The sequence below is a fragment of the Papio anubis genome, chromosome 8 (genome assembly GCF_008728515.1).
Source record: "Papio anubis isolate 15944 chromosome 8, Panubis1.0, whole genome shotgun sequence".
NCBI lineage: Eukaryota > Metazoa > Chordata > Mammalia > Primates > Cercopithecidae > Papio > Papio anubis.
The window spans coordinates 29891724-29919346 of NC_044983.1; the positions used below are offsets into that span (position 1 = coordinate 29891724).

The following is a 27623-nucleotide window of genomic DNA, read 5'->3' on the forward strand; positions in this document are numbered from 1 at the left end:
CCTCCCGAGTAGCTGGGATTAGAGGCACGCACCACCATGGCTGGCTAATTTTTGTATTTTTAGCAGAGACAGCGTTTCACCACGTCGGCCAGGCTGGTCTCAAACTCCTGACTTCGTGATCTGCCTGCCTTGGCCTCCCAAACTGTTGGAATTACAGGTGTGAGCCACCGCGCCCAGCCCCATGTACACTTGTTTTAAATCAACATTTCTCTGTGTGGATAAGATGGAAATTCAATGTGTATTCTCTGTGAAGCACACAAAAGGACAAGTCTTCAATTTAAAGGATCTAATAGCCCTCGAGTCTCTTGAGAATCTAGATTAATGGAGGTTACTCAGAAAATTGCAGAATATAGGAAATCCAGCTAGTGAACCTGTAACACTTGGATCCAAAAGCTAAAATCCTATCTCATGAGGAAAAGCAAACAAAGACAAATATCCACAGATGTAATAAAATATCAATGACATAAGTTTTTCCTGTTGTGTTTTTGGCCTCACAAATATAGTATGGGTTTATATATCTACCAATTATATAAACTTAAAGTATAGATTATGGAAAAAACCTACGTTAATTACCACCGTCCAACAGTTTCCATATTTCTGTATAATCCTGCTACCTGTAAGCATCAACATGCAAAGCTGGCTTCCACCCGTGGAAAGTCGTCCCTGAGAGTCATTATTTTCCTTTTAACATTGAAATCATACACTTTGACCTAACTTATGAATTAAAACACTGTCAGAGCAATCGTTGAAATTTTATAAGGTAAACTTCAGTTCTATCTTAGGAAGCTCAGGAATACTCATGTAGCCTCCATTTAGAGAAGAAGGAATCCAAGGTGCAGGAAGCGGAATGAGGTACCAGACATCACACAGCAATAAGTGGAAGGATTTTGATGAGGGTCCGTGCTTCTCTGAGTAAGTTGAGGCTGAAGAATCGAGGAGTCTCTGACAGCCCCAATTAACTCACTTCTTTGAATTCTATTGATGGAGATTGTTCTGGGAATATCTGAGATAAAATTTATCTTTGCAATAACTTATTTTTAAGGAAAATTTCATGAACAAACTAACAGTAAGTACAAGATTTTGGAGACTAACATAATGGGTGATTATTATGGCTACTTAAGCGAACAAACTTTTAAGATAGAACAACTATTTTGCATATAAATATTAAATCAAGTGTTTTCCATTCAATTCCTAATGAGGAAGCTTTCCTACTGGCCATAGCGGATGCCTAATGTCACTTATTTATTTATTTATTTTTTTTATTATACTTTAAGTTCTAGGGTACATGTGCATAACGTGCAGGTTTGTTACATATGTATACTTGTGCCATGTTGCTGTGCTGCACCCATCAACTCCTCAGCACCCATCAACTCGTCATTTACATCAGGTATAACTCCCAGTGCAATCCCTCCCCCCTCCCCCTCCCCATGATAGGCCCCGGTGTGTGATGTTCCCCTTCCCGAGTCCAAGTGATCTCATTGTTCAGTTCCCACCTATGAGTGAGAACATGCGGTGTTTGGTTTTCTGTTCTTGCGAAAACTGTTACTTTGTTACTGAACATGGCGGCAGGGGGCGTGGGGGGGGTGTCATGGGACTGCGGGCTTTCAGAAAGCTCAGCTTTTTGTATTTCATGTAACAGCAAAAGTTTACAGGCCTTGGAAGTTCATACAATATTTATATTGTGCCAAGTAGGGCTCTTAACAAGCAATTACTGTATACAAACACCTTCATTAAAAAAAATGAGAATTTTAGATGAGAGTCCTGTGTATCATTTCTTAAAGAAAATCTACAAGGAGTCAAAGGAGTTTCTCTAATTGGCCAACACAGAACAGCTGATGAATAAGTATATTTATAAGGAGAAACTGGCTGAAAAATAAAATACCAGTGCTTTGCGAAAGCAATGATGGAGGTGAGCAAATCCTAATCTTAAATGAGACATAAAAAGGACTGCAAATCAACTCAATCATTTAATTAGAGATATCTCTCAGAAGAAAAAGGGTTAATTTTTTCAAAATAAATGGTTCAATTTATGATAAGCCCTAGAGGCTTTATGCTAATTACAAGTTATTTTAAGGCATGCGTTTGTAAGCACAGTTTATAGTTACCTCTGTGAGAGCTGCTTGGATCATGAGAGCTCTACTTTATGCCTTGTTTTAGCTGCTTGAAATGAGATTTTGTTGTCAGTTGCAGGAACACTAATATAAAAAGCAGAATCTGTGTGTTTTGTTGGTACACATAGATCATAACTGTGGGCCATGAGAAATGTGCAGCTGCTCTTTCATTACACTGGGAAGGAAAATGTTTTGCTGTGTTACAAGTCTGTGTGCTTATACCTTCGTGACTTGCTCCTTTCAGAATAATTTCCCCAGAGTCAAATCCCAGCCAAGTGCAGCCTTTACATATTGCGGTGGGCAAAAATGCTCGCTCGAGGCTTTTTCTGAAGTTGTGAAAGGTTGACAGTACTTTACTGGTTGACTCAAGTAAGAAATTATGGAGGTTTTCATATCAGAACAGCTGCACTTAAATTTTCCATCCAAAACACTTACCAATTTATTCAAAATTAGGGGATAATTGAAAAGCAGTTTCATAAGATTCTGGCTTTCTAAAAGAAAATAAAATTGTTTTAAAACATGCAAATTATATTGTTAATTACTGAGTGTTTTCTTCTCTCATAGTAGCAGTTGTGCATTCTGTGTATGCCTGCTTGGATATTTATGTTGAGTAACTGTATTTGTTTTGTTTTCAGTTATAAAATGTTCTTTTACTTGAGTAAGAGCAAATTCTTCCCTTATTTATTTTTCCAGAGATGTCATGCTCATTATGTATGCATTTGGGTGTAACTACAACAAAACAAAATGGATTTTTTATAAATAAAATTTACATAGCTGAAAAGAGCACATTTTATCTTCAAGATAAACATTGCCGTCTTTTTTTCTGATTGTTGCTCTGTAATTCTTCTGAACAACAAAATGAAAATAAGTCAAAATGAGAAATCAATTCTGTCTCTTTATAAAATGTCAAATATATATGTCAAATTCCCTAAGAACTGTAAATGACTCTTCTTAGTATTTTTAAAAATCCCAGATGTAATTACATTAAGTAATCTGGTTTCCAAAGGAGTTGGAATAATTAAAGAGCACCTGCTGATTTTCTTCAGTAGACTAAAAAGTATTTTAATAATACACAAATAGCAGAAACTGAAAAAAGAAAAGACTTAAATAGAAGGATCATTTTAACTAACCAATTTATGAATTTTCAAGTTTCAAGCTTATGGTGTTTATACCAAGACATGCTACCTATTAGTTACAGGTAGATGACATTAGTAAGAAATCAGTTATACTGTTCGGCTTTTAAAATTTAACTCAATTCTAAAAGCTTTCCTCTCTCTTTACATGGCTGTTTCATAACCATATGGGAGACATGAACTCCAGTTGACTCTGGATTACCTATGGAATTGGGGTGAGTGTTAGTATGGATAAATGAAATCCACAGATAATCTTAAGACATTTTAGCTTTCATCTCCCCTGCCTCCAAATTATTTCAACCACTGAGATGCAGCAAAATGTACTATGTCCTTTTTAATTTTTTTCCTCTTATGTTTCCTAGTTTTTTTAATTACTTTAACAGAAGTTTAGGGAAAACTGAGTGGTCTGTGTGTAGGCATAAGGCAAAAGGCATTAAATTTAGATCCTCATCCTTAAATACGCGTGGCTGTATGAGCTGTGCTCTTCTCTTGCAAACCATTTTTTTTTTTCTTGCCCCTGACAAATTGTAACCTGCTTTCTCCAGTGAAAGTGGTTCTGATCCTTTTCCATCCCTAATAACTGCTTGGAACCTGACTAAGATAAAGGGTCCTGCTGCTGCAGACGCCAGCTTACAGGGCACAATCAGGGCTAGCATTGATTGGCAATGGTTCATTACCCATGGGGACAGCTGCCCTGTTTATCATCCTAACCTTTTTTGGACCCAGTGTTTTTTGTTTTTTCACTCACTCAGTGGTAGAGCTGAGGCTGGAGGAGGCTGTGCTTTGGTTCATCTTACCAGCTGGAAAGAATGAAAACATGACCAAACACCTGAAAACTTGCCACCTGGCCACACAATGACTTTAATGAGACTGGCTCTCATCTCCCTCTGGGACTACAATCATAACAAGACAATATTTGTTAGTTTTAAATGCAATAATCAGTCCTTTTGAAGGAAAACACTCTATGTAGGGTTAGGGGTGGCTGGATGGCTAAAAACAAACTTTTTTTTTTTTTTTTTTTAAATCAACTGCTGCTAAAAACCAATGTGTTCATTGTTTTTTTAAAGTCAGAACTATGATGTAAGTAGATATTGCTTTTATTTCTTTTGAAAAAGAAGGGGCTGATTCAAATCAAGAATCTCTCAGTTTATTTCTTTGTAATAATTTATACGTTTATAAATTCATTCATTTCTGTATTCTTACTGTGAAGAATTATAATTTATCTGGCTGTAGAGAAAAATAAGGACTTGGGTATCCAAGATTTAAACCTTCAGTATCTAAACACCAGGAGGTGCTCTAAGATAACATGAAAGAACACATTTCCCGGAGAATTAAGGATTCTAGTTACATGAAATTTACTAACAAAACTGTTTGCTCTGAGAGGCCTTAAATGTTCAAATTCTAAGGTATGCAGTGTAGTAGACCATCTTCTGGATCTAAAAGACTCTTTCAAAGGAGCCCTGTCAAGATTTCAGGGACACTAGTAAAAATTTGCAGAGAGATGTTTTCTACATGCCTATGACTTGGAACTATTTGTGGAAGGACAGTAAACAAAGAATGTTAATACTGAGTTTGTTTTGTGTTACACAGTTTAAAATGCAATGAGAAAGCCAAATGAGACTGTAAGATGAAATTCTGGAGCTGGTGTATTACTTCGTGCATGGGTAAGTACTGTATTTGTTCTTCCAAACCAGATATCAGGTAAAATTATGAAGACAACCTTTTCAGATATTATATAGAGAGAAATTAAAGATAAATTTCTTTGTATTTTTCTGGATAACCAATAGGATCCTATCCTGGGGAAAGCATTCTAATAAGTAATTAAAAAAAAATAAGCTTCATTGAGTTACAATTTACATAAAACAAAATTAATACAATGAATTTTACAATTCGAAATGCATAATTTGCTGAATTTTGGCAAATGTGGATAGTCATGTAACTACCACAAACGTCATGATATGGAACATTTCTATCATCCAAAAAGAGTTCATCCATGTTCCACGTTAATTAATGTCATTGCTCCATACCTTGGACCCTGGTAACTAATGATTTGTTTTCTATTGCTATAATTTTGCCTTTTCTGGAATTTTATATTCATTTTTTTGTGGCCAGCTTTTTAAACTTTTCATACTGCTTTTGAGATTCATCTATGTTGTGTGTATTAATAGCTTATTCCTTTTTATGACAAAGTATTATTCCATTGTATGGATGCATCGCAATGTGACTATACATTCACAACTTGATGAATATTTGAGATTTTTCCCAATTTTTTGATATTATGAATAAAGTTGCAATGAAGATCTACATGCAAGTCTTTGTATAGATAAGAGCTTTTCCTTTTCTCTTGGGAAAATACCTGGGAATGGGATGACTAGATCATATAGTGGGTATATTTTTAACTTTTTCAAGATACTATTATAGTATTTTTCAGAGCGTTTGTACCGTCTTACATTACTGCCATTAGGCTATGGAAGTTCCAAATTCTCTGCACCTCACCAACACTTGGTATGGTCAGTCTTTTTAATTTTAGCTATTCATAGTGGTTATAACTTGCATTTCCCTAAAGATACACGGAGCATCTTTTGTATGTGTTTGTTTTACATGCATACATTTTCTTTGAAGGAGTTTCATTCAAATATTTTGCCAAATTTTAATTGAGCTGTGTTTTCATATTATTGAAATTTGGGGATTCTTTATATATAAAAATACAAATGCCTTATCCAATGTAGGCTTTGCATATATTTTCTTCTAGTTCATGGCTTGTCTTCTAATTCGTTTTTTTTTAAAGAACGTAAGTTTTTAGTTTTGACGACATCTTCTTTATCATTATCTTTGATGAATCATGCTTTCTATGTTGTTGCTAAGAAATCTTGGCCTGATCCAAGGTTAGAGATGTTTTCTCTGAAGTTTTTCTCTAGTGGTTTTATAATTTTAGTTTTTACTTTAAGCCTATTGTTATTTGTGTTAATGTAATATATGGTGTAAGAAAGGATTAAAACTCATTTTCTTGCATATTAATATCAAATGTTTTCAGCATCATTTGTTAAAAAAGACTATAGTTTCCTCACTGAATTGCTTTTGCACATTTGTAATAAAAACCAGTTGTCCATATGTGTGTGCATTTATTTCTGGACACTGCAGTTAATCTAATGACCTATTTCTCCCATCCAAGTATTAGCCAGGCCTGACTCTGCTTAGCTTCTGGGATCACATGAGAGCAAGTACATTTAGGGTGATATGGCTGTAGACTACTGACCTATTTCTTTATCTTTACACCAGTACCACTCTGTCTTGATTCCTGTAGCTTGGGCCAACTACATAATTTTTGGGATCTAGGATAAAATTAAAATATGGGTTCCTTTGTTAAAAGTTAAGAATGTCAAGACAGTGACAAAGAGCATTAAACCAAGCACAGAGCTCTTCTGACAGTGGGACCTTGTGCAACTACACAGGCTGCACGGCCATGAAGCCAGCCCTGATCGTAGCATTATAATAAATCCTGAAATAGAAATCAGGCAGGGTTAGCATTTCCACTTTATTCTTCCTTTTCAAAGTTATTTTAACTAATCCAGGATTTTTGTATTTCCATATGAATTTTAGAGCTAGTCTATTTCTTTTCTTTTCTTTTCTTTTTTTAAACAAACTAGTGGAATTTTTATTAGGATTGCAGTAAATGTATAGTTCAACTTGAGAGGGATAGATTTCTTTACAATATTGTGTCATCAGACCAATGTAGGGCTATGTGAGTTATTTATCTTTTTTGAGTGAGTTTTGTAGTTGGTGTCTTTCAAGAAACTGGGCCATGTCATTAATGTTGTCAAATTTCTTGGCATAAAGTAGTGTCCTTCCTTATTTTTTCATATATGTAGAATCTTTGTAAATAGCACACTCTCATTACTGATATTGGTGATTTGTATATTCTCTTTTCTTGATGAATTTGACTAGAGTTTTATTAATGTTATTGATTTTCTCATAGAATCATTATTGGTTTCATGATTTTTTAAATTTAATTGATTTCTGCTCTTATTTCCTACTTACTTTTTATTTAATTTTCTCTTCTTTTCCTAGTTTCTTGAAGTGAAACTGAGGTTGATTTGAATCCTTTCTTATTTTCTTTTTCTTTTCTTTCTTTTCTTTTCTTTTTTTTTTTAATGACGGAGTCTCGCTCTGTCGCCCAGGCTGGAGTGCGGTGGCGCGATCTTAGCTCACTGCAAGCTCTGCCTCCTGGGGATTTGAACCCTTTCTTATTTTCTAATATGGATGTTTAGTGCTACAGTTTCTCCACTAGTTATTGTTGTAGTGGCAGCTACAAATTCTGATGGATTGTGTCTGCATTTTTATTTCATTTAAATGGTTTCTAATTTTTAAATTTCTTCTTTAATCTATAGGTTATTTAGAAGTGTGTTATTTAGTCTCTAAATATTTCAGGATTTTCCAAAGTTTTTTCCATTATTTATTTCTAATTTAATTCTATGTTGCTCAGAAAACATTTGTATAACTTAAATTCTTTTAATCTTATGGGGACTTGTTTTATTACCAAGACTCTGGTTTATTTTGGTAAATACTCCATATACACTTGAGAAGAATGTACATTCTGCTGTTCTTGTGTGGAGTGTTTTATCAATTTCATTTTGGGCAAGCTAGTTAATGTAGGTCAATGTTGGTCAAAACTTTTATGTCTTCACTGATATTCCAGCTACTTTTCAACCTGCTTTTGAGAGAAGGATACTGAAATATCCAACTGTAATTATGGATTTGTCTGCTTCTTATAATTCTATCAGTTTTTTCCTTACATATTTTGAAGTTGTGTTACCATGTGCAAAACTTTAGAATTGTTATGTCTCCTGATATTTGTTGAACTCTTTAACAACATGTGATGACTTCCTCTATTGTCAGTAATATTCTTTGCTCTAAAATATACTTTGTCTTATATTCATTCCGGTTTTTCTTTGATTTGTATTAGAATGGTATATATTTTTTCCATCACTTTACTTTTAACCTGTTTGTGTTTTACATTTAAAATATGTTTCCTGTGGGCTGCATATAGTTGTGCCTTGTTTTTAAATCCAATTTGACAATTTATTTTAATTGAGGATGTTTAGACCATTTACATTTAAAGTGATTATTAATACAGTTAAGTTTCAGTCTTTTTCCTTATCATTTGTTTTCTGGTCCTCTGTACTTTGTTTACCCTTTGCAAATTTCCTGTCTTCTTTGGGATTAATTTAACATTTCTTATGATTTTGTTTCATTTTCTTTGCAAGTTTACTAGCTATAACTTTTTGTTTTATTGTTATCAGTGGTTGCTTTAGAGTTTATTTTATACATATTCAAGATATCACAGTCTACTTTCAAGTGGTATTATATTACTAAATGTGTAGTACAAGAACCTTACAATAGTATTATTTGTATTTCTTTCCTTTTATTCTTTATATTATTGATGTCATGTATTTTATTATACATATGTTATAGGTATTATAATTCATTGTTATTATTTTTGTTTAAATAGTAAATTATCTTTTGTATTTTTTTTTTTTTTTAATTTTGAGACAGAGTCTTGCTGTGTTGCCTAGGCTGGGGTACAGTGACATGATCTCAGCTCACCACACACCTGGCCTCCCAGGTTCAGGTGATTCTTATGCCTCAGCCTCTCAAGTAGCTGGGATTATAGGTATGTACCACCACACCTGACTAATTTTTATATTTTTAGTAGAGATGGGGTTTTGCCATGTTGACCAGGCTGATCTCAAACTCCTGGTTTCAAGTGATCTGCCTGCCTTGGGCTCCTAAACTGCTGCAATTACAGGTGTCGCTGTGCCTGGCCAGTCAATTATCTTTTAAATATATTTAAATGAGAAAAATATCTCATACATTTACCCAGACAGTTACCGTTTCAAATATTCTTTCTTTAAAATAGATTCATATTTCCATCTGGCATTATTTTTCTTTTACCTGAAGGACTTCCTTTAATTTAAGGAATGTTTAAACATGTTTAACATATCTGTACTGTGGGTTTGCTGGTGATAAATTTTCTGTGCTTTTCTATAAATCTAAAAAATCATTATTTGTCTTTATTTTTAAAATTTATTTTTCTGTGTATAGAATTCTAGGTTGGCAATTTGATGTTTATTCATTCAGTACTTTACCAGCACTTCACTGGCATCACTCACTATAAGAAATTTGCTATTATTATTCTTTTTCCTATTTATGTATCATGCTATTTTATTCTGATGTGTTAAAACTTTCTCTTTATTATTAGTTTTGATAAATTTAATTATGATGTGCCTTCGTGTAGTTTTCTTCATGTTTTTTGTCCTTATAGCCACTGAGCTTCTTGAATCTGTGGAATTATAATTTTCATTAAGTTCAGAAAAATTTTAGCCATTTTTTTTTGTATCATGCCCTTCTTCTTTACTCTTTTTGAGAATTCAATTACATATATATGAGCTATTTGAAGTTGTCCCACAGGACAATACTATTCTTTTTATCCATTTCTTTCTCTGTGTCTTTCATTTTGGATAATTTCTACTGTGATGTATTTAAGTTCATTAATCTTTTCTTCTGCATTGTCAAATTTGTTGTGAATCTCAATGAATGTTGATTTTATCTTAGACACTCTATTTTCATCTAGAAATTTTATTGGGATTATTTTTATATCTTCCATAGTTTTGACTATTTGTATAGTTGATACAGTTATATTATCTGTTTTAATGTTCTTGTCTGTTAATTCTAACATCTGGGTGAGTTCAGGTCTGACTTTGAATGATTTTTCTTATCATCATGGTTCATATTTTCCTGCTTCTTTGCATGACTGGTCATCTTTGATTAGATGCTTGACATTGTAATTTTATATTACTGAGTGCTAGATATTTTTATATTTCTATCAATATTTTTGATCTTTGTTGTGGGATGCAGGTAAGTTGCTTAGAAACAGATCTTTTTGCATCTTGCTTTTCAGATGTGTAATGTAGGAACAGTACAGCAGTTTAGTCTAGAGCTACTTATTTCTCACCAATGAGGCAAAATCCTTCTGTGAACTCTATTTAATGCCCCTGAATTATGAGGTTTTAAAGTCAGGCTGGTGGCAACAAGAAATATCCAAGAACTGTGTACATGCCAGATTTCCTCTAATTTTTTTGAATGGCTCTCTGGACTCAGATAGTTTCCTCACATGCATGTACTGATCAGTACTCAAGGGAGACTCTCTGCAGACCTCCAAGATCTCTTTCTCCTCACCGTTTTCTTCTCCAGTACTCTTCCCTACAAAATCTAGCTACCTTAGGTATCCTTAGATTTTTAGTTCCACTTCTACTCAGGGAGTCCACTGGACTTTGCATGGGTTCTCCCTCTCTGTCCTGTGGTCCGGAAATTCTCTTGAGGCAATATATCTGGAACAATCATATGGCTTTCTTAATTGGTTTCTTGTTTCTCTGGCATTTCTGTCCTTCATTACCTGATGTTCAGTGTCTTGAAAACCATTGTAATGTATATTCTTGTCTGTTTTGTTTTGTTTCTTGTTATTTCAGCTTGGAGGTTAAATCTGGCCCTTCTTGACTAGAAGTAGAAGCAATTCCCTTACTCTTTTAAATTTTTTGATATTATTTATCAGTCTTTGACTTTGTTTAGATATCTATTTTCTCTCTCACTGGAGATCAGGTACTCTATTTTGTTCACTTTTTTTTGAACATTAGTGAATGAATAAATGAATGAACTATAATGATCTAAAATGACAATGAACATAGAAATCTTGAAACTTTCTGTAATTACCTACCAAGTTATCTTGCCTTATAATTGTTTTATGTTGATAATCAGTGGCTCTTTTCTAAAGAACTTGCAACTTTTTATTGATAATTTTCCACTGTTTCTAGTGGTAAGAAAAGAGTCCTTTCTTCTCAGTTTGCAGAATAAAAAGTAGAGCATTTAAAACTTTTTTAGAGTGTCAAGCAAAGGTTGTTTGCATTATAAAATCAATGAAAATACTGAAGCTTTTCATCTCTGAAAAATATTGAATATGTAAATTAGGGCACAAATTTTAGTTTGCTCTTAGGTAGTTTGATGATAATTATGAGAATTATATTATTTAAATTTAAGCTCTTGACAGTTCTTTCTTTTTTATATTTCTAAGACAGCCCAACCTTATGTTAATATACAAATTCTTTTTGAGTATTAGTGAATCAATAGTTTTCACAAATTATCTAACTCCTCATTATCCTCACTTTCCAGTATGAGAAATCTCATGTAATTTAAGATATGACAATATCTGTTAGTATAATAATTCAGTTCTGACAAATTTTCATTTTATTTTAAAATACTGGCACAAGGTAAAATCTCAAATATGAAATTCTCCTTTTGACTTTATCTATTTATCTTTTGGAACTCATGGTTTTCCACCTGCTTTTTTTCATTAACATATCTTGAAGATGTTTTCTCTATTAGCTTTTATAATTTTAACTTTTTCTTTTAATTGCTGTGAGTATTTCTCATGTACATGTATTATAATTTACATAATAAGTTTTCCATTGAAGTTTTAGATGTAATTCTTTATGCAACTAAGAATATTAATATCAACTATACCTTTTTATGTTTGATAGGAAACATCTGTGAACCTTTTAGGATTTGTATTTAATTTACTGAATTTTCTGGAATTTTTGGACCATTACACTGAGGACATTTAGATAATTTCTGGCCAAGATAAATTGTGAATGCTTTGAAAAGTCTACAAAAGCAACCTTTACAAAAGCTTCTCTTGGCAAAGCACAGCCTAGAACCAAGCCAACAGGTTTTTTCAGCTTCACTGCATTCATGGCTTTTGAGGCCATGAGGTGTCAGTATCCTTTCTGTAGATGTTTCAGAAGAATGCCTCAATTCAAATTTCACTTGTGGGATTTGGTAGTTTGGCATAAATGAACACTATCAATAGGTTCTAGTTTGGTGACCATATATTACAAAAATGGTTGGATTCATATTTATGTATATTTGTGAATTTCAGGTTTTTAAAAATTGATATCCAGCCTGTGAAATCAAGTGTAATGTATTCAAAAGCAAAGTTTAGGATTACTAACACATTTCAAATACTATTTTAAAATACGCTTGTTTATTAGTCTGTTCTCATACTGCTATAAAGGACTCCCTGAGACTGGGCAATTTATAAAGTAAAAAGGTTTAATTGACTAATAGTTCCACATGGCTAGGGAGGCCTCAGGAAACTTACAATTATGGCAGAATGGGAAGCAAACACATCCTTCTTCACATGATGACAGGAAGGAGAAGAATGAGAGCCAAGTGAAGGGGAAAGCCCCTTACAAAACCATCAGATCTTGTGAAAACTTCCTATCATGAGAATAGCATGGGGAAAACCACCCCCATCATTCAATTACCTCCACCTGGTCCCTTCCATGACCCGTGGGGATTATGGAAACTACAATTCAAGATAAGATTTGGGTGGAGACAAAGCCAAACCATATTCCATCCCTGGCCCCTCCCAAATCTCATGTCCTCACAATTCAAAACACAATCATGCCCTTTCAATAGTCCACCAAAGTGTTAACAAATTCTAGCATAACTCAAAAGTCCAAGTCCAAAGTCTCATCTGAGACAAGGTAAGCCCCTTCCACCTATGAACCTGTAAAATAAAATGCAAGTTAGTTACTTCCTAGATACAATGGGGGTACAGGCATTGGGTAAATACACCCATTCCAAATGGGAGAAGTTGGTCAAAACAAAGGGGCTGCAGGCCCCAGTAGGACAGTCATTAAATCTTAAATTTCCAAAATAATCTCCTTTGACTCCATGTCTCACATCCAGGGCACTCTGACGCAAGAGGTGGTGGCCTTGGGCAGCTCCACTCCTGTGGCTTTGCAGGGTACAGCCCATTCCTGGCTGTTTTCATGGGCTGGCGTTGAGTGTCTGTGGCATTGCCAGGTGCTTGGTGCAAGCTGTCAGTGGCTGTACCATTCTGGGGTTTGGAGGATGGCAGCCCTCCTCTCACAGCTCCACTAGACAGTGCCCCAGTGGGACTGTGTATGGACTCTGACTCCACATTTCTCTTCCACACTGCCCTAGCAGAGGTTCTTCATGTAGGCTCTGCCCCTGCAGCAAACTTCTGCCTGGACATCCAGGCATTTCCATATATCTTCTGAAATCTAGATGGAGATTTCCCAACCTCAGTTTTTGACTTCTGTGCACTCGCAGGCTCAACACCATGTGGGAGCTGTCAGTTTGGGGCTTACACCCTCTGAAGTCAAAACCTGAGCTGTACCTTGACCCCTTTTAGCCACTGCTGGAATGGCTGGGATGCAGGGCACCAAGTCTCCAGGCTGCACACAGTAGCAGGGGCCTGGACCCGCTATCAGGAAGCCGTTTTTTCTTCCTAGGCCTTCAGGCCTGTGATGGGAGGGGCCACCGCAAAGGTCTCTGACATGCCCTGGAGACATATTCTCCATTGTCTTGGTGATTAATATTTAGCTTCTTTTTACGTATGTAAACTTCTGCAGCAGGTTTGAGTTTCTCCCCTGTAGATGGGGTTTCCTTTTCTATTGCATCATCAGGCTGCAAATTTTCCAAACTTTTATGCTCTGCTTCCTCTTCAATGTTTTGCTGCTTAGAAATTTCTTCCACAAGATACCCTAAATCATCTCTCTCAAGTTCAAAGTTCCACAGATCTCTAGGGCAGGGGCAAAATGCCACCAGTCTCTTTGCTAAAGCATAACAAGAGTCACTGTTACTCCAGTTCCCAACAAATTCCTCATCTCCATCTGAAATCATCTCAGCCTAAACTTCATGGTCCTTATTACTATCAGCATTTTGGTCAAAGCCATTCAATACATGTCTAGGAAGTTCCAAACTTTCCCACATTTTCCTGTCTTCTTCTGAGCCCTCCAAACTGTTCCAACCTCTGCCTGTTGCCCAGTTCCAAAGCCACTCCCACATTTTTGGGCATACTTATTGCACCCCACTCCTGGCACCAATTATTGTATTAGTCCATTCTCATACTGCTATAAAGTACTAACTGAGATGGTAATTTATAAAGGCAAAAGATCTAATTTAATCACAGTTCAGCATGGCTGGAGAGGTCTCAGGAAACTTACAGTCATGGTTTAAGGAGAAGCAAGCATGTCTTTCTTGACATGATGGCAGAAAGGAGAAGAATAAGAGCTAAGCCAAGGGGGAAGTGCATTAGAAAACCATCAGATATCATAACATATTCACTATCATGAGAATGCCATGTGGAGAACCACCCCCATGAGGATTATGGAAACTACAATTCAAGATGAGATTTGGGTGGGGACACAGCCACACCATATAAGCTTGGAGAAATAAACTTTTTGGAAAAAAAAAATAAAGAAGAAAGGAAGATCATTTTGAAAATAACACAAACGTGCCATACATTTAATACTTTTTCTTCTAAAAGCTTGAGATGCTTCCTTAGATATTATCAAATTATATGTCACTGCAGTCCTGGAAGAAAGATCAGTGATAGGAATTGTAGGCATTTATGAGCTTCATGGTTTTGTTCAAGATAAAAAGAGGAACCACTATTTATTGCTCAAATCCTTTAGAAAAGTTACTTACCATACATTGTCTCTTGTTAGCCTCAGAAAATCAATGTAAGGGAGGTTCATTGACATTAAGAGTTTAAACAAGGCCATACACCTAGAAAGTGAAAGTGAGGGTTTGAACTCAGGTCTATCTTTTTTCAAATCTTGTACTTTTTCATCCAAAAGGAATATTTTTTTCCACTATAGGATACTATTTGTGTGTATGTGCACATGCATACATGTGTGTATGGAGAGTTGCTCGAGAATTCTCAAACATTTCTATATCCTAATGTAAATGGAAAAAATCCACATAGCCGATACTTGTTTTGAACAGGAGAGAAAATAAATTTTAATGTGGGCATGGGCCCACTACTTTGTACTTTCCATTATTTTATTTGTAAACATTGATAGGGGATGGAGTCCTTACTAAGAATTTGATTTTTGACAATTTAAAGAAAAACACATTTAAAAAAATATATATTCTTTCTTTGATTGTCACTGGAATTAGAAAAAACAGAATAATGTTCTCATGAGAGAAGGGTCCTAGCATAATAAAAGCAAAGCCTAAGAATGAATTGTTTAGTAGATTTCCTGTGGATAGGACTGGAGGCAAATTTTTTTGAACAGTACTGTCTGACATGTATTCAAAGATTTTTACTATTCTATGTGGTCATTATCCTCTCTGTCATTAAATCTTCAAATTGATTACATATAATATCCTTGTGTTTGTTTTAATTTGGGTATTGAGGGAGAAGATGATGGCCATGGTGGGCAAAATAAGAAAGGGCTGAGCAGTACAGAAGGCTTACCATGAACAGCAGTCAAGGATTAAGCAGAGGCAGCAATTTAAATGGGGAGGGAGAGGAGATTTCACTTCACTTCCAGATTTCCATTGTGTTCTTCTCAGAGAATCTGCAGTAATCTTAGAACACTAGACTTCTCATAGTAAGTGGAATGGGGACTAAAACCTAAAAGACTTGGGAATTCTGGGGAGTAGGGTGGAAGACCTGGGGATATTTGATTTAAATAACTTTCATAATCATTAGGCTTTCTTGTTTTACCATTTTGGGTAGCTATAAGATGCCTCACAAAAATATTCCTGTAGTTACCTTCAGTGTCTCTGCAGTGATAACTTATTAATAAAATTATCATTAGTGCCCTCATGAGACATAGAAAATGCTTGGTTGCATTCTCTCTTCCTTCATTTCCTGTTTCTTTTTGCATGTTTGGGGGGGTATGTGTCTACTCACAGATGGGTAGAATTTTTTAAATATAGCAAGTGGCTTCCTAACAAGGGGTTTAAAATTCGTAATGAACATGTTATAGGTTTTAGAAACAACCTCATTGTTAGTAAGGCTGAGAACTTGAGGCACAAAGAGTGTAACTCATTTTAGCAGAATGTGGAATATATGCACAAGAGCATGAGGTAAAACAAGCTGTAGTATTTGCTAGATTATATAGGCAGTCAGTACCATTGCCTTCATGTAATTTAATTCTCAGTTTTGATTTTCTGTTGAAGTAATTGATGGAAAGATCAACAAAAATTAAAGAGTGTTTTCATTTTTTCTTAAAGATAAGTAATACAACTCTGTTTTTTGAAAATATTATTTAAAATATCTGTTTTTAATGTAATGATTTAGTTATCTATTTTTTGAGTTTTCCTAAATTAAGTTTTGCTGTTAAAAATCCTTAACTAGATAAGCATCTGTTCCTTTTGCATGGTTGGAGTCTACCCTCTTCCTTAGAATAAACTCGTTTCAGTTATTTTTCTTAATAAAGCCTGCTCTAAGACTGCCATTTATGATTCTCAATTTGAGTGACCTTTTCTCAATGCCTGCAATTTAAGTACATAATATTTTATATTTTTTTTCTGCTTATTCAAGTAAATTACTGCAGTTGTCCCCTGGTCTACCTACTGTTTAAAATCTAAATTGACAATACAAAACAATTTGAATATTTGGAACAATATTTATCCTCTAACATAGGTCAGATATTAATAAATTCTTACAGAACCCCCATTAAGAGAGGTAGCTCTGTCATGGCTAAGAACATGGACTTTGAAGTGAAATGCCTGGATTTTAATCCAGGCTTCACCACTTACAGCTCTGTGAAACTGGACAAATTTTGAAATCTCTCTTTAAATGGTTACCACATCTGGAGAATCTCAATGAAGTAGCATATTTCTTATATGGTTGTTGCAACAAAATATATCTATATCTATATCTATATCCATATATATGTGTTAAACTACAGCAAAATCTATCCCATGGTATTTCATGTATTTTACGTTAAAAAAGGACACTAAGAAGCAAATTCATTTAATAGTCAAAATACCAACTAAAATCATCTCTAATGCAGTGGTATGTTGATTTAAATCATCCTTATGTCATCTGCAGTATCTCAGTTGTTAGAGGAGATTATTTAATCCGTGAATAATAATATATTATTGAAAGCACAAGTATATTGGCATCTGTCTTAGTCAGTCCTGGCTGCTGTAACAGAATACCATAGAGTGGGTAGCTTAAACAACATTTATTCCTGAGTTTTGGAGGCTGGGAAGTCCAAGTTCAGAGCACCAGCAGATCTCTAACTCTTGGTGTACATTAATACACCCAAGTCTCCTCTCCTTGAGTGTGGATGGAAACTGTGATTTGTTTCTTAACCAATAGAATATGATAAAGGTGATAGGATGTATGTGAATATGTGCATGTGATCATATAAGCTTGTAATGTGTGTGTTGTGAGAAGCCTTTCTTTTTTGTTGGCTTTGTAGAGGAAAGCTGCTGTGTTGTAAGAAGTCCACAGGGCAAGAAACTTAGGCCCTCAGTCTGTCAACCCATAAGATACTGAATATTCCTAGCAGTTACATGGGCAAAGAAGTGGACCTTTCTCCTCTCAAGCTTTAGAGAAACTACTAGGCTGACACATTGGTTGTAGCCTTGCGGAATACTCAGCTAAGCTGTACTCACACTCCTGACTCACAGAACCAGTGAGACAATAAAAGCATTTTCATGGTACTAAGTTTGTGGTAATAGGTAGGTAATTAACACAGAATCTTTGCTCTGTAGTGGCAGAAAGCTTAGCAAAATTGTCTCCTACAATTTATATGGAAAGAAGAATTTGTAAGTATCATGCACATAGTTATCTAGCTAAGGAGATTTTTGAGAAAAGTGTTGAATATTCTGCCTAATTTCTTCTTGCTGCTTATGGTAAGATGCAAGAGGAGAGTCATAAATTGAGAGAACTGTTAAACAAAAACAAACAAGGGCTGGATGACTTAGGAAATTCTTGGCCTCTCCAGAAACAAAAAACCCCATGACATTTGAGAAATGACTCTAGTCCCTGCCACAAATGAAGGTCTAAAGAAAAACATGAGGGTGTGATTGTACAACTTTTTGTTAAAAACCTCAGAAAAATCAAAGGACCAGAGTAGTCTTCAGTTACATAAAGTGCCCTTTCAAGAGACTGAAGTTGTACCTCATGGAACTTTTTGAGTAAATGATAGTATCTCTAAGAAGTTAAGTGTATTGTCCTTTTGTCTAATGGAGTGAACCTCAGTGAAATTCACAGGAGTCCCACAAAGTATTTGAGAAAATTGTTACAGCAAAAACAATGTTAACTGGAACTGAAAGTGGCAGAGAATAAAATGTGAAAGAGGCTTCTGGACCCTCAGATTTTACAGGCAGGAGCAGGCTGTTACAATTACTCAGCTGCAAACATGTACTCTCTCTCTCTCTCTCTCTCACACACACACACACACACACACACAGGCGTGAAGGATGATTCAGAGGGCAAAGCTGAGAGTCATGAAGAATTATCCTATGCTGAGAAACCTAGTTAAGAAAAATTTTAACATTTGCCAGGCTGGATTTCAGAATTGCTATGGACCAGTGACTTTTTTTGTACCTTCTATTTCCCCTATGTTGAACAAGAATGTCTGTATGTCTATAGATGTTTTCTTACGCCTGTTTAACCATTATATGTTGGGTGTGTGGGTGGGCAAATAACTTGTCTTTTTGGTTTGACAGATTGACAGATCAATTTAAACAGCCTTCATCAATGCATGGACCTGATGTAGATAATACATTTCTGGATATTGTGGAGATGCTATAAAAGGATGGGACTCTGAGGGACCCGGGAGAGGATGAATGTATTTTGCACATGAGAAGAATGTGAATCACTGGGGGCTAGAGGGTGAACTGTGGCAGATAGATTGTAGGGTGCCCCCATGGTCTCCACCTCCCAAGTATTTATGCCTTTATGCAGCCACTTTTCCTTAGTGTGAGTGTGATCCATGGCTCACTTCTAACCAATGGCAAAAGGGATGTATGTATGTAATTATATAAATGTGATTAAGTCACATATGATTGCAATTGTATCTTGCAAGCGGACTCTGTCTTTCCCTTGCTAACTTTGAAGAAGCAAGCTACCATGTTATAAGATACACATGAAGAGGGTCCCACGGCAAGAAACTGAGAGCAGCCTCTGGCCAATAGCCAATAAGGAACCAAGATCATCAGTCCAGTAACCTACAAGGAACTGACTGCTGCCAACAATCACAGGAGTAAGGAAGCAGATCCTTTCCTAATTGAGCCTTAGATAGGAAGCCCTGGCCTATACCTTGATTGTAACCTTGCAGAACAGCCAGCTAAGCTGTGCTTAGCCTCCTATAAACTATGAAATAATAACCATGTGTTTTTGTAAGGTACCAACTTTGGGGTAACATTGTTGCATAGCAGTCAACAATGAATACATAGAATTTACTAAAATGTAAGTTTCATGATCGTAAATAATTTTGTCATATACCTAGCTAGAAATGTATCTGGAATTTGGAGGTGTTTAGTAAATATTGGTGGGAAATAAAGAAGAAAGGAAGAAAGGAAGCAGAGGACAGACACTGAGACAACAGTGTGGTCTGGTGAGCCTACTACTGATGTGTCATGTGATTTGCTGGTACAAAGTAAGTTTGGTAGGATGTGCTGGATAAGTATTTTTCTGGATGATTTTGCATCTGTGTCAAACGAATATGGTTATTTATATATTGAGTTGAGGGATTTACATGTAGGTGTTTGGTCGGGAGGAAGAAATGACATGGATGTCAAGTTTACAATTTCTCAGTACTACCCTATTCCCTAATATTGTGATAAGAACTAGTTATAGCAGTCCAGTCTCAAGAAATAGCTCCACTACTTCTCACTTCTGAGAATATATCATAATTATATATTATAAATATATAATTATATGTATCAAATATATGTAATTATAATATATTTTATTATACATAATATGTAATACGACATATTATAATATATAATTATATATAATACATATATAATTATAATGTATTATATTCTCAGAGGTGATAAGTGGTTATTATATAATAGGTGGTTACATAATATATATTATATAATTACATATGATATATAGTATATTACATATATACTATATATACATATATAATACCTGCCAAGTAAATGGAATCATACAGTGTGTGATCTTTTGCATATTGCTTTTTCACTTACCATAATGTTTTTGAGGTTCATTCCTATTGTACTGTGTATCAGCAACCTCCTTTTTATTGCTGAATAATGTGCTGTTGTATGGTTGTGTCACATTTTGTTTAACAATTCACCAGTTGATGATGAACATTTGAATTGTTTCAACTTTTTGTTTAATGAAAACAATGCTGCCATAAGCATGGCTCATATCACATGAAAGTCTTTGTATGGTATATACTTTCGTTTCTCTTGGGTAAATTTCTAGGCGTAGAATTGCTGGGTTATATAACACATTTAAGTTAACTTTTGTCATGCTATCTTCAGGACAAGATTTAGAAAAACAAAACCTTGTAGTGCTTAACAATGCTCTTTATAAATAATATTTCTTAAAGCTCTTTTGACTTGATTTGCATGTTTGAAAAAAAAGGTGAAGGGCTGCTTATTTTATATAACAAGGAATATTAACCATATAAAAAAGCACACCTTTAAGTGTAAAGGATATGTAGTACTCTAGTCAACTACTGATATAAACTATATATACAGAGAGAGTGAGTAGGTATTACTTTAGAACCCCAATATTACCCCAAACGATTCACTTATAGGAATACTTGAACCTATATTAAATGAAGGTAATTAAAAAAATTAGATGCATGGCTCTAATTATCACACATTTTGAGGAAGGAAATATAAGAAGCCATTTCATGTACTTATTTATATAACATCTCTCAAGTGCAGAAACACAAAGCTAATTAGTGTAAATCAATGTACAAATAGAGAATTCATAGCAAATAAAATGAGAAACTATGCTAAGAAATGATTGCTTGTATTATAATGAACTGCAAAAGCCTTAGCATTTTCATTGGTTTGGTGAAAAGTTCATTGATCTGAACAAGGGGAATCATGAGTGTAATTGTAACTGTATTTTTTTTTTTCCCAGAAACAAGCATTACTACAGGCTTTATAGGATTAATAAAGCTTTCTAGGAATTAAGTACAAAATATCCAGAATAGCTTTCAACTCGTATGTTATGTGTATGATTCTTCTCACTTTAATATTAATTATTGGTGGAATTCTAAAACAAAAAGGCACTTAGTGAAGATTAAAAGTGTAGTCTTTGGAATAAATATAAAAGGAAAATAACATTGATTTAGTTTGTCTGCCTCATAGTCTGCAAGAGATTAAAAAATTTAACATGATTTAAGAAGGAAAGGCTTAAATTAGTGAATAGATGATGGGTCTGAAGAAAGTTATATAAGATGGTTGTATATGTTCCTGAGTGTTTTGGTTTGTTTATATGGAGGGCATCAATATTATCCCTGGAGACTTCTAGGTACCATTGTCAAAGAGAGAACAATCAGCTACAGTGGCCATGGGTGCAATACGGTGTGGTATTTCTTCTGTTCAAAGCTCTAGGTGTGAAAGGCTGGGCTATTCAAGAGACCAATAGTAAATGCATCACGATTATTTACAATACCAAGCTTTTTAAAAAGTCACCTTATTTTTTTTTTGGTGTCCAGATGTTATACACACATTTTGCAATGGTAAGAAACTTAAAAAAAAAAAAATCATGTGTACACATAAAAGATTGCATGAGAGTGTCTAAACTAGGACTAAAATTTGGGGAATTTGTAAGTCAATCTCAGCATGAGAAAATTAACTGGCAACTGGGTAACTAATGCTTTTTGAGTGATTACCATGTGCTAGGCACGGTTGTAATTGCTATATACGTGTGAACACATTTAATCTTCTTAACAGTCCTATGATGTGGGTGTTTATGGTCATTTCCATTTAGTGGATGAGGAACCCTGAGGCACTGGGAGTTAGGTAAATGGCCCAACATTACACAGCTTAGAAGTGCTGAGGTCAAGATTTGAACTCAGACAATCTGGCCCCAGATCTTGCATTCTAAACTAATATGCCCTATCATTCTCTTTAATGATTACACAGAGTAACTTCTTTGTAGAATGTAAGATATACCTATCTGAGTATTGCCCTGTTATCCTAAAATACATACTACAATAAAAATCTTTCATATTTACCCTATACTAATTGAATATTTATAATCATTTGAAAAAATATAATAAAGTTCCATGCTATTAATAATTATGTTGAGAAGAAACTATTTTGTAACTTTTTTGAAAATGGAAAAAGTACTTTTCTGTTTAATATATCTTTTAAATGGAAAATACTTTCTATAGTCATGATTATAAACTTTCCTTTAGTTTTAATTCTGTCTCAGGGTTTGTTGGTGGTGAGCTTGCCTGATTGAAAGTCTTGGGCAGGTTTGGGATATTCTCACTCTGATTTAAGAGTGCACGATGCATTTGAACTCCTCTGTCCTGGGCAAAGTCAGGATTGGTTCAAATAATTATTCATAAGATATAAAATGTAATGAGAAGAAACATTATAGGCAAATAGTCTTTTAGAACCTTGTTTTAAATTAAAACATGGTTTTAATTTACTTGGGCATTTTAATTAATGCTTAGGCATTTTCATGACAAAATTGATAGCGGCATCAACTAAATGAAAAATCATAATATATGTCTTTCAGTTAACCAAAAAGAGGTGGAAAGGTCTAGCAATTGATACCACAAAGATACTGAACTGTGCTTTAGCCGAGTAGGGGGCGTAGTTTCTGGGAGTGGAACAAGGTGCTTCTGAAGTATGAGTTTATAAACCTCAAAACAAGACTAGTGACAAACTTTGCTTTAATATATCTAAGTTAATATATAAAACAAGATTGCTGGTGGAGAGGTTTATAGATTTTTCAGTAAACAAGTTGTTTTTAAACACCTTTAAGCTGGAGAAGAAGCAACTGCCTACCTGTAAGTAATTGGTATGCTAACTGTAGGTAATTCTTTTCCAGGCATTAGCCAAACCTCATTAAAAAACACTATTATGGTAGTTATTTCATTGGTTTGAATTGTCTCAGGCACTTGCAATTTTTTCAAAGACTATATTTCTCTGAAAATATCCTATAACTTAACATTTTCACTCTTCTGGCTCTTCTTTGCCTGGTTACTTCAAGGGGTTTCTCTCAAGTACTACCGTAGCTTAGAGGATGAATGTTTTCTTATTCCTATCTGCAATTCTGTGAAAATAAAGCAATTGTTCAGTGGGTAGTAATATGAATGCAAAAATATGTCTCCGCAGAAGCATTAGCATAATTTACTGTACATTCAATGAAATTAAGGCAGCCAATAAGGAATGTAATTCTTATTTATTTTGAAATGATGGTAACAAATGACTTTGTTACCTTTAAGCTGCATACTGGCTTGAGCTCTTTTAAAATTCTATGGACTACATAAGCTACTCAATTTTAAGTTTTCATTTCTGAATTCAAGATTCTTTGGTTAGGCAAAGAATAAAAGTAACTACCATCAAGAAGAAAATATAATCATCTAATTTCTCCTGAACTCTGTATAACATTGGCCATTAATTTACTTCAATGTATGGTGAAGATACGTAAGCAGAATGTACAATGTATAAGACATGCATATATCAATGTAAAGTAGTTAGTAATGTTTATTTTAAATTCCACAGATCCATTTAGATTCCTTTAGTTTTATATTTGATATATTTTGTTACTGCCTCTATAATTCTGCTGATTTATTTCAAATTTTATAACATCTATTTCTCCTTTGAGAAAATGTAGACAACTGATATTGGGATAGTTTAAATTGTGAAAAATATTCAATTACAGTAAAAGAAATGCATTAGAACTAGAACTTGGGTGATTTTAAATTTTACTAGAAGTAGGTGTCAAGTTACCTAAGATGTCCAAGAGAGAGCTGATGGGTTATGAATTAAATTTTAGGTTCTACTTATCGTTTCTTAGAAATCAATTTAAGACATCAGTTTTCAATAGCTTTTTTATGTATAACTAAAACAGAGATATATGACATTTGGTAAAATAAAGATACATGGCTTCCAGTCTCTGGAGACATCTGTCTTCATGAAAGAGATGGAGAGTTCCCATTTCTACTTACAAGAATGAATATATGTCATAATAAAGACCAGCTATCATTTGTTATATACAAAATATGTGATTCTTTCTTTGACTTTTTTCTGGATCTAGACAACCACAGATGACATTTATGAGAAATGAACTGCACTGAATTCAACTGAGAAAGTAGAAGATTCTGTATCTCCATTAACTTGTGAGAGGCTCATCATTCCAAACCTTCTCCAGACAGCCCAGTGATCTTCACATTCTCTCAACTCCATGGTCTATGACCGTCATTTGTCAATTAATTGCGAACGGAGTTCATATAGAGTCTGTGTATGTTTCAGTACACATGTAGGAATATCTAGGGAGGTATTGTTGTTCTGGGCTCTTTGGAAACATACTCTGAGACCCTGAGATTTACATGAGGAAAGTTTATTGAGGAATACTTTTGAGAACTTGAGTGAGGAAAGCAGGGCAGAGGGAGAAGTTGAACTGTGATGCAGCTGCAACAGAATCCCTATCAATCCCACAGGAAAGGGGCCTCACTTTGGGTGAGGCAGCTCTTTTTGCCTGAGGGTGATTCCCAAGGAGGGGCTAAGCTCTGAACCACTGTCAACCAATGTTTCTGATAGCTGAAGAAATGAGAGCTTCACTCCCCAAGAGTGAAACTCCATCTCAAAAAAAAAAAAAAAAAGGGAAATGAGAGCCTCAGCCTCAGTCCTGAAGCTGGGATCTACCAGGTACACTATAGCATCCACTACGGTAGGTAATGTAATGAAGGTTAATAGCACAGTCCAAGAGACAGATACATTGGCTTGAAACTTGCTTCTATCACATACTGGTTATGTAGCCTTGGGCAAGTTACTTAACCTTTCTGTCCCTATGAAGTGGGGATAAAGATACTGCAGGTTATCTCACCGAGTTATTGTGAAAGTGGATGAGTTAACACATGTAAAGCTTATAGAAGTTCTTGGAATATCGTGAGAGCTCAACACTTGTCAGCCATTATTATTAGAGGCTGCTATAAAATAACAAAACTGGTTTTCACATGAACTTGCCTATATGAGTATTTGTTCCTGTTTAGGTCAGGTGGGCTAGTAACAAATACACTCCAAATCTCTAGTTGCTTCAAACAGCAAGAATTTATTTCTTGGCCATGCCACATGTATATCATGTGTTGACTGGTTTTTCCTCACTTTAGGACTCAACCTGACAGAGCAGCCACTAGCTGGAACATTGCCACTGCTGTGGTGGAGAAAAATATAGCATTTGAAATGCATGCTGACTCTTAACACTTCTACCTGCAAATGAAACATGCCATTTCTACTCACATTTCATTGGTCAAAATGAATCATGTAGGTAAATATAACTCTAAGGGTGGGAAGGAAAATGTAATCCCGCCCTCTTCCTGGAAGGAAAACCAGAAATACTTCAGGAACAGCACTAAGATTATGGCAATTTAAGTTTTAAAAGTTATCTGGGAAGATACTTAGTCTGAAAGCTAACTTTTCTTGAGCACTTAGTATCAGCTAGGCACTGTGACAATGAGCAATATTATGAAATAGATTCTATTGCAGTAATATCCCAATATTGTACATTTAGGAAAAAATCTGAGGCCGGGTACGGTGTCACACCCATAATCACAGTACTTTGGGAGGCCGAGGCAGGTGGATCACCTGAGATAAGGAGTTTGAGACCAGCCTGGCCAACATGGTGAAATCCCATTTCTACTAAAAATACAAAAATTAGCTGGGCGTAGTGGTTTGCACCTATAATCCCAGCTACTTGGGAGGCTGAGGCAGGAGAATGACTTGAACCCAGGAGGCAGAGGTTGCAGTGAGCTGAGATTGCATTACTGCATTCCAGCTTGGGAGACAGAGCAAGACTCTGTCTAAAACCAAACAAACAAACAATAAACTTACACTTACAGAAACTTGATCAGTACCATATATCTACAAGGTAGTGAACACAGGCTCTTACTCAGGCCTATCTGATTGCAAAACTCATACTCATAACTACCACTCTGCTTTCCCACAAGAATGTCAGTGTTGCCAGCATGACTTGAAAGTTTTTCCACATATGTTCTAAGTTTTTTTCCAGGAACTGCTTTCAGAGTCTATGGTTTAGAGGAATCTAATTCCCTAAATGTATGAAGTCTCACAGGTAGTAGAAACTTCTTTCTTGCTCCCGTGATGGTATCAGATGGGTAGACAGATCAGTAGAGTGGTCCTCTTCCATGGAGTGACAGACTGATGGACACTCCATCTTCTTTGGCACAAGGTATTCAGGGGTTATCTTCTTCCATATGGTCAGAAGGATGCCCGCGGGCCAGGCCTGGAAGTGATGCACATAACTTCTGCTTACTTTCTATTGGCTTGAAACTCAGTCATAGCGCTATACCTGACTATAAGGAAGGCTGGGAAATGTAGTTTAGCTGTGTTCCTAGTGAGTCTCACCTGTGATGCATGGACTGTGCTGTGTGTTTTCATGGGATTGAATAGAACTTAAAATTGGGTAAATATAATTGTGGACAGCAGGGAGTCTCTTAAAGTGACCTCATTGTTTGGCCTGCAATCCTCTCTCATTTCAGTATTCCAGAATATTGTCTGATTTGAGTTTATTCTGCTAACATTTAGTATCCTGCACTTCTTAACATGTTTTATATTTTGGCTTTGTGCTAATGGAAATTTTATGGTTAGAATTCTTTACCTTTCCTTTATTTTTTTTTTAGCATGGATACAGGCTGATACAGAGGACACTCTGATAATCATTAGTAAACAACCCTGCATTCTGACCCCAGAGAGGGTTTCACATGCTCCTTGGCCAGCACTGCATGCTTCAGGGGACCACAAGGCCACCAGATAACTCTGAGGTCTGGTGGGAAAGCAACATTTTCAGACTTAGCCCCCAGAGGGCTCCTAACAAGTTTTTAAGGAGCTTCATGGGGGATGGAGTGGGAGAGTGGACTGTTGAACTGGAAGGGAATTTTGAAAGCTATTGCAATGAATTGCAAAACTTAGCCTTTATTAATGTTTTAGAAACTTTCCTTTGTAGGTTGGGCTGGAGCTGTTTTATTGCCTACTCCCATAATTAATCATAAGGTTACTAAAGGTTGGGTTCTGTATCACACCATAATTCTAGTGTGCTCATCATTATTGGAAGCATGAGGAGTCCAGTAACATATATCACTTAAAAATTTTTAAATGTTTTCACCGGCACTATATTTTTTTCATTTTGTTCACTAGGGAGAGTCAGAGTCTATTCTCTTCTCCCTCTACTTTGTATTTCTAGACTAATCTGGGGTTTTTATATTTTGTTACATGCAACATGTATGCATAATGTCTCTAAAAGTTAATAAACAGATACCTGCAACATTATTTGGTGGAAGAAAAACAG

At 35.2% G+C, this 27623-nt stretch overlaps 1 long non-coding RNA gene across 1 annotated transcript; it reads left to right on the forward strand.

Annotated features, from left to right (window-relative positions):
• The first annotated feature begins 1499 nt into the window (after positions 1–1499).
• Positions 1500–25907, forward strand: LOC103886725. Its single transcript, XR_002523756.2, has 3 exons — positions 1500–3459; positions 4835–4908; positions 24357–25907. It is a non-coding gene; the product is annotated as an uncharacterized LOC103886725 (long non-coding RNA).
• Positions 25908–27623: the final 1716 nt, after the last annotated feature.